The sequence below is a fragment of the Pristiophorus japonicus genome, chromosome 2 (assembly GCF_044704955.1).
Source record: "Pristiophorus japonicus isolate sPriJap1 chromosome 2, sPriJap1.hap1, whole genome shotgun sequence".
NCBI lineage: Eukaryota > Metazoa > Chordata > Chondrichthyes > Pristiophoridae > Pristiophorus > Pristiophorus japonicus.
The window spans coordinates 204,986,062-204,998,754 of record NC_091978.1 but is presented as its reverse complement, the minus strand read 5'-3'; positions in this window follow the sequence as shown (position 1 = coordinate 204,998,754).

Here is a 12,693-nt window from a genome sequence, read left to right as displayed (position 1 = left end):
GCACTCTCACGCAGGATGTGAGCCCGGATATTGAGCATTCACTGCCAGTATAATTTGTTGGTGGTCGACAACCAGTTGGACATTCAGGGAATGGAATCCCTTGCAGTTCCTGAAAACCTCTGCATCCTGAAAAGGTGCCCGCATCGCGATGTGCGTTTAGTCTATTGCTCCCTGCTCCTTGGGGAAGTTAGCAATTCTGTAGAATCCTAAAGCCCTCTCAGTCTGAGCCTCCCTGGTCATAGGGAAGCTGATAAAGTCCATCCTGCATGCGTAAAGGGCTTCAGTGACCTGTCTAATGCAGCAATGTGTGGCATGCTGAGAAAGTCCGCAAATGTCGACAGCTGAGGCCTGAAAGGAACCCAACGCGTAGAACGAAAGTACCCGGGTGACCTTGACCTCGATGGACAGTGCAGTCCTGATGGTGCTGGCAGGCTGCACATCTCCCCTGATGAGTTGGCATATCTCACTGATAACCTCCTTGTGGAAGCGCAGTCTCCTAAGGCAGATGATGTCGACCAAGTTGAGGTAAGACTGCTTCTCCCTGTAAGTGCGGGCGGTGTAATGTCTGGTCCTCCTCATCAGTCTGGCATGTCTTACATTGGACACATAATGCTGTCGAATGTACCTTCTGCCATCTCGAATCTGCAGTATGTGCGTGGTCATCAAGCCAGGCTGAGAAATGACAGGCCCCATTCCAATAGCTATCAGTATTACACCGATTGTTCACAAATAATAAATGTCCCCACTAAGACACCAAAAGTAAATTCCAATTGTCCACAGTATGAAAAGATGTTTGTTCAGATGTTCACCTTAAAAGACCTCCAGAGTACATCCAAACTCCCCTGAAGTTGAAGCAGACCAAACTTTTAAATGATGCGACCTGCGATTTAGAAAATGGTGTCCATACCGCTATGATTAGTTCAGGTCAATTCAACTTTTTCACAGCAGTTTTTTCGGCGAGCGATATTGTCGGCGAGATGTGTGCGAGGTGCCGAATGTAAAGCTGGGCGATTTTCTGGGCGTTAGTTTCGGCAAATGTGATCTTTATGACAAAAAACAGTGGCTGGGCGGTATTATTCAATCTCGCCGTTAATTACATGCCAAAAGTAATGCTGGGTGATATTATGGGCGTTGGTTTCACCCATTCTGATCTTTCCGCCCAATAAAAATGGGCGGGCGGTATTATTTTTTATCGGCGTTACCTACATGCCAAAAGTGACACTCGATGATAAGTGACCGAGAAATGAGCGTTACTTTCCATTTTGTGGCAAAATGAGTGATATATGGGCATTACACCTCATTTCAGCATTAAAATGGATGTTAAGTGGGCAGTGTACATGTAAAAATAATGGAAAGTCTAGCCCTATATCTTTATCTAAACCTGGCCACCATAAGTAACTGCATGCAAAACTCATGGTCAAGCACATTCCCAGGTGCTGGTCATGAAGATCTCCTAACAATTTGGACCTGAACTTATTTGGAATAACTACTCTTGCACCCCACATGATACAATCTTTATCCAGTGATAATTCATTGCTACGAACGAAGTATGGATGAATATCTTTCTCTGATACCTGTTTTGGCCAGCCATTTGCTATTTAATCATACACCTTTTTACATAACTGGGTCACTTTTGGTAGCTCTAGCAATCTCTTCAGCTGTGACTGGCAGTTCATCAATGTATGAAGAATATAGAACACTTCTTCCCTATTGGGTGTAACTTATGGTGGTGATGGCAATTTAGCCATAGCATCAGCATTACTGTGATCAGCTGATTGAATGTACTTAATGTAATACATATATGCTGACAAAATCAAAGCCCACTCTGCATTTGGGCTGCAGCTAATGTTGGAACTGGGGACTTGGATGGAGGATTGCTATCAGGGGCTTATTGTCAGTAACAATGGTAAACTTACGACCATACAAGTATTTCTGGAACTTCTTGACCCCAAAAATCAATGCCAAAACTTCCCTTTCAATCTGCGCATAATTATGCTCACTGAGAGTGCATGAAGCAAAAGCAATTGGTATCTCCTCCCCGCTATGTAGTACATGAGAGATCTCCGCCCCAACTCCATATGGAGAGGTGTCACATGCAAGCTTGATCTCCTTAGATGCATCACAATGAACTAAAATGGTACTCTCTACCAACTGTCTTTTACTTTCCTTGAATTCTGCATTGCATTCTTCTGACCACTTCCAATGGACCTGTTTTTTTCAACAGCTCATTCAGTGGATATAATACTATAGCCAAATTTGGTAGGAACTTCCCATAATAGTTCAAAAGACCCAAAAATGATCGAAGTTCAGTGGCATTCTTGGGAGTGGGTGCATTTCTAATTGCATCCAGCTTTTCCTTGGTTGGATGTAAAGCATCTTTGTCTACTCTGTGCCCTAAGAACTCCACTGAGTTTTGAAATAACTCATACTTGTGAGCAGTCACTCGTACTCTGCTTCTCTAGCCATTTGAGCACTTCATTCAATATGTTATTATGGATTTGCCAGTTTGGTGCTGAAATGAGTATGTCAACTAAATAACATAATATCCCTTCAATGCCTTACAAAATCACCCGTTGGAATATGGCAGAGGCAGAAGATACTCTAAATGGTAGCTGATTAAATTGATATAGGCCTAGATAAATATTTATTGTCAAGCCTGAATTAGACTCCTCATCCACATCAAGTTGTAAGTTGACATTTGTAGGTTCTAACTTTGAGAAGATTTGGCCACCTATCAGCATTGTGATCAGATCTTCTACATTTGAGTAGATTACCCTCTAGAACCTGGTTTACAATTACTTTATAATCACCACACAACCTTACCTTACCATCTAACTTAGGCACAACAACAATGGGTGTAGCCCAATTACTTAGACCTACCTTAGAGATAATGTTCTCAGTTTCTAGTCTTTTGAGTTCTTGCTCAACCTTCTCCTTGAGTGTGTATGGTACAAAACGCAGCTTGCAGTAAACTGGTCTTGCATCCTTCTGCACTCTGACTTTGAAGTCTTGGATCAGACTGCTTGTTTCGCAGAGCACCTTCAGATCCTGCTTGATGACGTCATCTTTCGATGCAAATCTAATTTCCACACGAAAAATCTCATTCCAATCCAGCTTCAGTAATCCCAACCAATTTCTACCTATCAAAGTAGTTTTGTCTCCTGCCAGTGCTATGAGAGGCAAGCTCTGAGACTGATCCTTGTATTTCAGCTGTATGCGGATACGCCCTACCATCGGAATTTGCTCTCCTGAGTAGCCTCACAGCTCTATCTTCGATTTTTCCAGTGGAAAATCATGTAACTTGTCGAGATATAGCGATTCAGATTCTATGCTCACGGATGCACCAGTGATGATTTCCATGGGTATCCTGTTTCCTGTAATGTTTACTTGTGTCCCAGGCACCACTAGCATGACTTCAATTTACTGTTACCTTGGCCAGTTGCTAAGGCCTTGGGGCCCAACTGCCTTCTACTTTTAACCTGCAGGCGATTCATTTTGGTTGTCTGATGACTGGCAATGCGCAAAATTCTTGGGAGTATTGGTCGGCCATATCCATCGACATAGATGTCTGACAAGCTAAATCCAAAGTCATGTTAGGGGTTGTGTACAATTTCATCCTGATTACTTCATTTTTCATCCCACAAACAAAGCGTTCATGCCATGCTCGGTCCTTAAAGTTTCTGAAATGACAGTGAATGGATAGCTTTTTCAAATCTATAATGTACTCACTGATACTCTTGTCAATTAATTGATCTCATATTCTATAATGATAACTTTCAGCAATTTCCAGGAGCTCAGGATTGTAGTGCTGTTCTATCTTGGTTAGAATCTCCATCAGTGGCGTGTCCTTTGGCTTGCGAGAACAAGCAAATTTTTCAGGGTTTCGTACATCTCGGGGCCTGCTTCGGTCAAGAAAATAACCATGGTTTTCATCATCAAGGACTTTGACAACACTATTCACAGTGAAAAGCGTGCCTAGCCACTCCACATATGCTCTGAAAGACTCTCGGTCACAATGGAACTCACCCAAGCGCCCTATTAGTCCCATAGGCGCAGCCATCTGGACTCTGGCAATGTCAATAGTTCAGCCAAGTTTGCTTGAAATTTACCTTGGATTTTTTAGCTGTTCTGCAAAATAAAGAACCTTTCAAAGTTGCTCTGTTGGTTGGTAGGATTATCCATCAACAAAAATTTCATCTAGGGTATCCAATTATTCTATCTTCATTCGCCAATGTGATATATTCTTACGGTATCACTAAGAAGCACACTACACACAAGACGGCTCTTCACAGAAAACCTGTCATCATGTGACTGTGCCATCAGTTGTTGCATTACCACGGTAGTCCACTAGGTGGAGCAGTAGTCCACTAGGGGGAAGCTCCATTACAGGGACCAAATACAATGTTCCAAGTTTTCTGATGATGCAAAGCTAGGTGGGAATGTAAGTTGTGAGGAGGATGCAAAGAGGCTTCAAGGGGATATAGACAGGCTAAGTGAGTGGACAAGAACATCGCAAATGGAATATAATATGGAGAAATGTGAAGTTATCCACTTTGTTAGGAAAAATAGAAAAGCAGAGTATTTTTTAAATGATGAGAGATTGGGAAATGTTGGTGTTCAGAGGGATCTGGGTGTCCTTGTACACAAATCACTGAAGGTTAACATGCAGGTACAGCAAGCAATTAAGAAAACAAATGGTATATCGGCCTTTATTGCAAGAGGATTTGAACCTAAGAATAAAAACGTCTTACTGCAATTATATAGGGCCCTGGTGAGACTGCACCTAGAGTATTGTGTACAATTTTGGACTCATTACCTAAAGAAGGATATACTTGCCATAGAGGGAGTGCAATAAATGTTCACCAGACTGATTCCTGGGATGGGGGATTGTCCTATGAGGAAGGATTGAGTAGACTAGGCCAATATTCTCTAGAGTTTAGAAGAATGCGAGGTGATCTCATTGAAACATACAATATTTTTACAGGGCTTGACAGGTTAGATGCAGGGTGGATGTTTCCCCTGGCTAGGATATCTAGAATCAGGGGTCACAGTCTCAGAATAAGGGTTTGGCTATTTAGGACTGAGATGGAGAAACTTTTTCACTCAGAGGGTGGTGACTCTCGCGAATTCTCTAACCCAGAGGGCTGTGGAGACTCACTTGTTGAATATATTCAAGACAGAGATCAATAGATTTTTGAATATTAAGGGAATCAAGGGATATGGGGATAGTGCAGGGAAGTGGAATTGAGGTCGAAGATCAGCCATGATCTTATTGAATGGTGGAGCAGGCTCAAGGAGGCGAATGGCCTACTTCTGCTCCTAATTCTTATGTTCTTATGTACCATCTGCATTTGAGCCACCATGAAAAACCAAATGGTGGCTACTGAGCAAAAAGGGCTATCCACTGAGTACTTGGCTCAAAACTCCAGTGCATAACCCAAGTACACGTGGCCAGCTTGCATACAACGAAAACCATGCTGACACACGGAAAATGATAGAGCAGATCATTGGCATCCTTAAACAATGCTTCCGCTGCCTGGACTATTCTGGAAGAGCCCTGCAGTACTCACCAGAGCACATCTCTAGATTCCTCATGGTCTGCTGCACGTTTCACAATCTCGCCATCATGGCAGCACAGTGCATACAGCGACCAGCTGAGAGTAGGAAAACACATAGGAGAAAGAGGAGGAAGGTAGGAGGCAACCAAGGCAGCCCTTTTCTGCCCGTGCTGTCTGAGATCGGATCATCCGACTGCGGTACTGGTGAATACAACCCCAATTCCCTGTTCACCAATTGTCCCAAACCTTACCTTCCCTCTCTTATTGACAATCACGGCATCTTCCTGGCCACAATTCTACAATAAAAGCCACCATGAAACAAACATTCCAAATCAAATTTATCAATCAAAACATTTCATTACATACAAAAGCTAACTAATCATGCTTATGCATTCCCTTATTTCCTATCTTCCGTGTGCCTTTGCCCGTCTTAGTGCTCCTACCCCAGTGGCTGCAGCATGGCTGCTGGAAGGCTGCTGACTTTCAGTGGGAGAGATTGCAAATGGCCTTGCAGGAGGACCTCGGGCAGCTCCATGCCTAGTAGGCCTAGCTTTGGACTGCACCACCTCGGTATGGGTGGCAGCAGTCTGAGCTGGCTGTCTGACAGGCAACAGCAAGGGCACTGGCGGAGTGGCAGGGGTGGGAGTACAAATGATGTAATCCTGAGAGAGGACAACAGGTTAGTGCTCACCGTGGGGTGGTGCCTCAGCAATCCTAGTAGTCTATTGGAGGACAGACTGCTGGACTGCTGTGACATCCCTTTCAACACTGGTAACTCCAGACATGATGGCAGCAGTCTGAGCTTGCTTCGCAACAAGTTGAACTTGCATGACTTCAGTCTGAGCTTTCACTGCAGAACTCAGACATTGGGTAGCTTCTGCATGTACTGCAAAGGCAGATGAGACATCAGCCATCAGATGTTGCATGATCCCTAAACCCGTTTTCGGGCATTATCCAATTTCTAGGCCATTAATTTGAGTACGACTTTTCTTAAGTTTACGTAATAGGCTTCTGTGGTCTCCCTCTATTATCTAGACATTTAATACTGTGATATTTTTGAGAATCCTTATTCATCTTTGTATTTATTTATAAGCTGTGATATAGTTCCCTTATCTTATTTTGCATAAGTTTCTTTTGAATTGACTGGTAAGTGCAAGTATGTGATATTCCCAAGCTCTGAACACCACCACAAACTGCCCAACTTACAAAAGTAGTTTGTTGTAAACTGAGTTTTTGGGGTAGAAATTGGTATGCGCTGTGCCTGTTTCTCAGGCATGAAATAGGTGCAACATGTAATAATTTAGCAGTGGGAAGGGCTGTGCCCAATCTCTGCAGGTGTTGGTCCCCTTGCTAAATTCATGGGGGTCATTTTTTAGGCATCTCGGGAGAATACTAAAACAGGCGCCAGGCCTTTTGAATATGTTAATTAAGGGCCTAAACTTGTTGAAGGACCCCTTGCTGAAATTAGTCAGTGATGAGCAGAGTAAGCATTGAGCCTGCCCTGCTCAGGAGGACACTTCAGCAGCTTCCACGGTATACACTTTTTAAACCAGAAAATGTTGTACAATCGTACAGTTACCTGAAGAATGCATTGTTAAACATTATGCAGTAAATTTTCAGATACTCCATTCCTGGCACAAATCAGATTAATAATAACTGGAAAATTGAGAGCACGACGAGTTGGGCACAATGACTTCCCATCCGATGCTCCAATCCACATTCTCTTTGAACAGCATCTTTCAGCAATGGGAGTTGAAGTGTCCAAAAGTGTAGCATAATATGCTCAGAACAATCTCCCAGCACTTAGTTCTCCTTCTCACAGTGTTTATTTATTTGGACCTGCTGCTATTGCTTTTACCGTGTTACTCTTCCTCAGCAATTGAGCCAAACTGCCATTAGGATAAAAGGAATTCTTTGGCAGCATGGGAGCTGATTCAACTGTTCAGTATTGCTGTGACTACTGTGATAAATCTTTGCAGAATAGGAATGAAGTTTGAATTTGTGCAAGAGCACTAGCTGCACGAGAGGCTGTTGGCAATCTCCACACAACGAGGTGCAGATATGTCCAGGGATCTGTACTTTAGAAGCAAATGAGTGAACCGAATAAAATGGCATCCATCTTAAACAAAGGCAAACTCTAGAAAAACAGATTTGATTTTGTTTGAATTTATTTAATTCACCTCTGTTTTAAAGAATAGTACTGTTTGTTGGTGGATTATTTCCCTAATATAACAGATAGTATTAAAGAAGAAGCAATATTTGGAAAAGTACTAATAATCTTAGGCACAGAAACATGCGGAGTTGAAGACAATCTGGTTTTATGGTTTGGAATATGATGAAAGAGCAATAATGGTACTCAGATGCAAAATACCTCAAAACTCTGTTAAACTAACTTCTATTCCTATTCAATTTATACCCCGGGTTTGCAACTAAAAAGAAAAGAAAAAGAAAGAAAGAAAGAACTCCCTTGCCCTTCTTCGAATTATGGGGAGCTAAAAATGTGGTTGTGTAGTGCCCATTGTTTGGGCACTACGGGTGTTGAATTGGGACCAAAATAGCGTCAGAGCAGCTTGCGACACCTCTGGTGTGGGCCGCGCTGCACACTATCTTGGTAAGGGAAGGCATTAGGATCATGGGCTAGAAGTAGGGTAACTAGGCAGATTGTAAAGTCAATCTGAGTGCAACGCGGATTTGACGCAAGCGCTGCCATTTTCATCATGATCGCTGAAGCTAATGCCCTGTATTAACCTCACACATGCGTTCAGCAGCAAGAAGGTTCGCCTATCAGTGCTATTTAAAGGGATCATCATCTACTTACAGGTAATTTGCTTTATTATTTCTACTGGTTCTGTGTAAGGTTGTGGAAGTGTTTGGAGCTTTCTAAAGTCATTTAAAGTTGTTGAGGTGACAGAGAGTGGTGTTGTAAGTGGAGAAGGCCTTACTTCTGGCTTCAAAGGTTCTGGTCAGAGAACTTGCTCCCATTCATGGGTGCTTGAGTTGTCATCCCCCTCGGCTTGCAGCATGACAGGGAAATGGAGCAGAGGCAGCAAAGAAGAGGACAAGCTGCTCGCAGAGGGAGGAGAAGAACATAAAAAGATAAGAAATAGAAGCAGGAGTAGACTATTTGGCCCCTCGAGCCTGCTCTGCCATTTAATAAGATCGTGGCTGATCTGATCCTGGACTCAGCTCCACTTCCCTGCCTGCTGCCCATAACCTTTCACTCCCTTATCACTCAAACATCTGTCTATCACCACCTTAAATATATTCAATGACCAGCCTCCACAGCTCTCTGGGGCAGAGAATTCCACAGATTTACAACCCTCTGAGGGAAGAAATTCCTCCTCATCTCAGTTCTAAACGACTCCTTCTTCTGAAACTATGCCCCCTAGTTCTAGATTCCCCCATGAGGGGAAATATCCTCTCTGCATCTACCTTGTTCAGCCCCCTCATCATCTTATATGTTTTGATAAGATCACCTCTCATTCTTCTAAACTCCAATGAGTATAGGCCCAACCTTCCCAACCTGCCTTCATAAGTCAATCCTTTCATCTCAGGAGTCAACCGAGTGAACCTTCTCTGGAGGAGGAGGAGGAGGAGGAGAAGGGCTCCCAGCAGGAAGCCTTATCCACCTAGGTTTTTCCGAGATCAATTCTCTTACCTCAGCCTGAGCCAGGAACAGTGTGTGAGGTGTCTGCGCTTTATGAAGGGGGTGCTCACAGAACTCTGCCACCTCTTGTAACCAGACCTGCAGCTTCACTCCAGGACAAGGACAGCACTGCTGGTGGCTGTGAAGGTGACCATGGTCCTGAAATTCTTCACCTGGCGACATCTGTAACTTCTCGCAGTTCGCCGTCCAGTGTTGCATAAGAGAGTGACAGACACACTTTATGCCAGGAGAGGGGAGTTCATTGTCTTCTCTCTGACCAGAGAAAAACAGGCAGAAGCTGCACGTGGCTTTGTCAGGATAGCGGACCATCAACTGCATGCACGTGCCTTTGCAGGCGCCGCTTCTAAATGCTGAGATGTACCGCAACTGCAAAGTTTTCCACTCACTGATCGTGAGGTTGGGGGGGGGGGGGGGGGGAGAAATCCGGGAGCACCCCGTTTGGGGCACTAACTTTTAAAAGTAGAAAAAATTAGCTCCAGGTGCTAATCTTCTACTTAAAAAAAAAAATTCAGGGGTAGTGCTCCAGGAAGGAAGTGGAATGCTAAATGAGGTGCTGTCACATTGAAAGATTCTATTCTGCCCTTAAAGGCTCGGCAAAAGAAAAACTTACCTTCAACAATGGCAGCCAAGATCCCGCCCGATCGGCCGGATACACTGAAGCAGAGTGCTGGGCTGATTGAACACGAGCAAAGAAAACTGGCCAAAAACCTGAAAGAGAGAAGGTATGTTCTTTTTTACTTACCTTGGCCACCTCACCTTTATGTATCATTCCCAAAGCGCCCGGCCTCCCGATGGACACCCCCTGCATCTGCCGGTGTTTTCGCCCAGCGATGCTGCAGGGGGCGGAACCCAAGTTCAAGTCTGGGGTGCTACCGGGGCGATGCACACGGCGATGATGTCATGATCTCTGGGCGAAGGAGATCGTGGTGCAACGCCGCACCACTGCCACAAACCTCCGACTGGATATGAAGGGAGTCGGCGTTATCGCTGCACCCAGTCAGAACCCAGTTGGTGTCCTGCTATAGCCCCCCCACCCTGGAGGGGATAAAGGGAGGCACTAAGGAGGCCAATTTCTGGGCTTAAATGAAGTGCTGAGTGGTCATAAACAAAGTGCTTCTGAACAGAGTGTTAAAGTTGGGAATTTGGAGCAAGTGGGAATTCGGAGTAGAGGGGTAAGGAGGTACTGCTTTTTTGCCTGTAATAATTGCAGTGCTTTGTATTACAGTTAAATATTTAATTTAATCTACCTATTAGACCAAGTAATTGGTTAACAAAACTAAACTGTAAGCTAAGTTAATTAAATACATAAACCCTGATTAAATAAATAAATAAAACAAAAGTTATATAGGAATGACAGTGCAGGTGGTGTGCCATAACTGCAGCATGTGGAATTTTGTGGAGAGCATCGCAATCCTGGACGAACATATCTGCAGTAAGTGTCTGCATTTCGAGGAACTTCAGCTCAGAGTTGTTGAGCTGGAGTCCCAGGTGCAGATATTGTGGGGCAGCAGGGAGGGGGAGAGTTACCTGGACACTTTGGTCCAGGAGGCAGTCACACCCTTGGTTAGGTAGTGGTGCAGGTCTGGTTAGTGGTCAGTGACAGGAGGGTGTGACTGCGACTCAGGCAGGTAAAGGAACCCCAGATGAATTGTTGGTGGAACCTTGGCCTTTGCCCTTATCCAACAGGTATGAAGTTCTTCCTACCTGTGAAAATGAGGGCAAAGTCTGCAGGGTGGATGAGCAAACTGACCACGGCACCATGGTATAGGAGGCCATTCAGTGGAGGCAGTGAAGAGGAATGTTGCGGTGGTAGGGGACAGTACAGTCAGGGGATTGATACTGTTCTCTGCAGCCACGACCGGGTGTTCTGAAGGCTGTATTGTCTGCCTGGTGCCAGGGCTAAAGTGATCTCTTTGCAGCTGGAAAAGAACTTGGAGTGGGAAGGGGGAGGATCCAGTTGACATTCTCCATATAGGAAACAATGAAATAGGTAGAACCAGGAATTAGGTTCTGCTGAGAGAGTTTCAGAAGTTACGGGACAAATTAAAATGCAAAACCTGAAGGTAATAATGTCTGGATTGATACCTGAGTCACGTGCAAATTGGCATAGCGACAAGTAGATCAGAGAGTTTAATGCGTGGCTGAAAGAGTGGTGTAGGAGGAATGGGGCACGAACACCACTACAAGGGAAAGAGGGAGCTGTTACATTGTGATGGGCTCCACTTAAACCGGCCTGGGACCAGTGCCCTGGCAAATCGAATAACGAGGACTTTAGATCGGGTTTTAAACTAAAAAGACAGGAGGGGTCAGGTGAGGGAGAATTTAGAAATCTGAAGAAAAAAGTCAAGTCTATCAATCTGGGTAAAGGTAAGTCAAGTGTGACAGGAAGGGCTAGAGAGTTTAACAGTAAAAGTGCTTCAGCGAATAAGGTAAAAGCAGGGAATAATGGGAAACAGTTAAAATTAAAGAATCTTTATCTGAGTGCAAGGAGCATTCATAAAAATATCGAAGAATTAGTGGCACAAATAGAGATAAATGGTTTTGATCTAATAGTCATTAAGGAGACGTAGCTGCAAGGAAACCAAGATTGGGAACGAAATATTCCACGGTACTTGACGTTTTGAAAAAACAGGCAGAATATAAAAGGAGGTGGGGCAGACCTGATAATAAAGGATGACATAAGGACAGTAGTGAGAAAGGATCTTGGCTCGGAAGATCAAGAAATAGAATCAGTGTGGGTGTGGAGATAAGAAATAACAAGGGCAGAAAACACTGCTGGGAGTAGTTTATAGGCTGCCTGACAGTAGCTATACCATTGGATGGAGTATTAATCAACAAATAATATCCGCAGTATTTTGCTTTTGAAAAAATAATCGGAGCTTGTCACAAAGGTAATGCAATAATTATGGGGGACTTTATTCTTCATATAGACTGGGAAAATCAAATTGGCAAAAGTAGTCTGGAGGACGAGTAGATGGAATGCATTTGAGACAGTTTCCTAGAACAATACATCATGGAACCAACCAAGGAATGGGCTATTTTAGATCTTATATTGTGTAATGAGATGGGGTTAATTAGTAATCTAATAGTAAAGGATCCTCTGGGGAATTTTAATCGTAATTTGATAGAATTTCACCTTGCGTTTAAGAGTTAAGTCCGAAACTAGCGTCTTAAACTTAAATAAAGCCAATTACATAGATATGAGGGGCAAGTTGGCTAACGTAGATTGGGAAATTAGTTTAAAAGGTATGATCGTATATAAGCAGTGGCAAACATTTAAAGAAATATTCCAAAATTCTCAACTAATATATATTCCATTGAGAAATAATATCTCCATGGGAAAAGTGATCCACCCGTGGCTAAGTAAAGAAGTTAATGATATTGTTAGATTAAAAGAAAGGTTTATAATGTTATAATAATTTAGAAACCAGCAAAGGATGAACAAAAAATTGATAAAGAAAGGGAGAA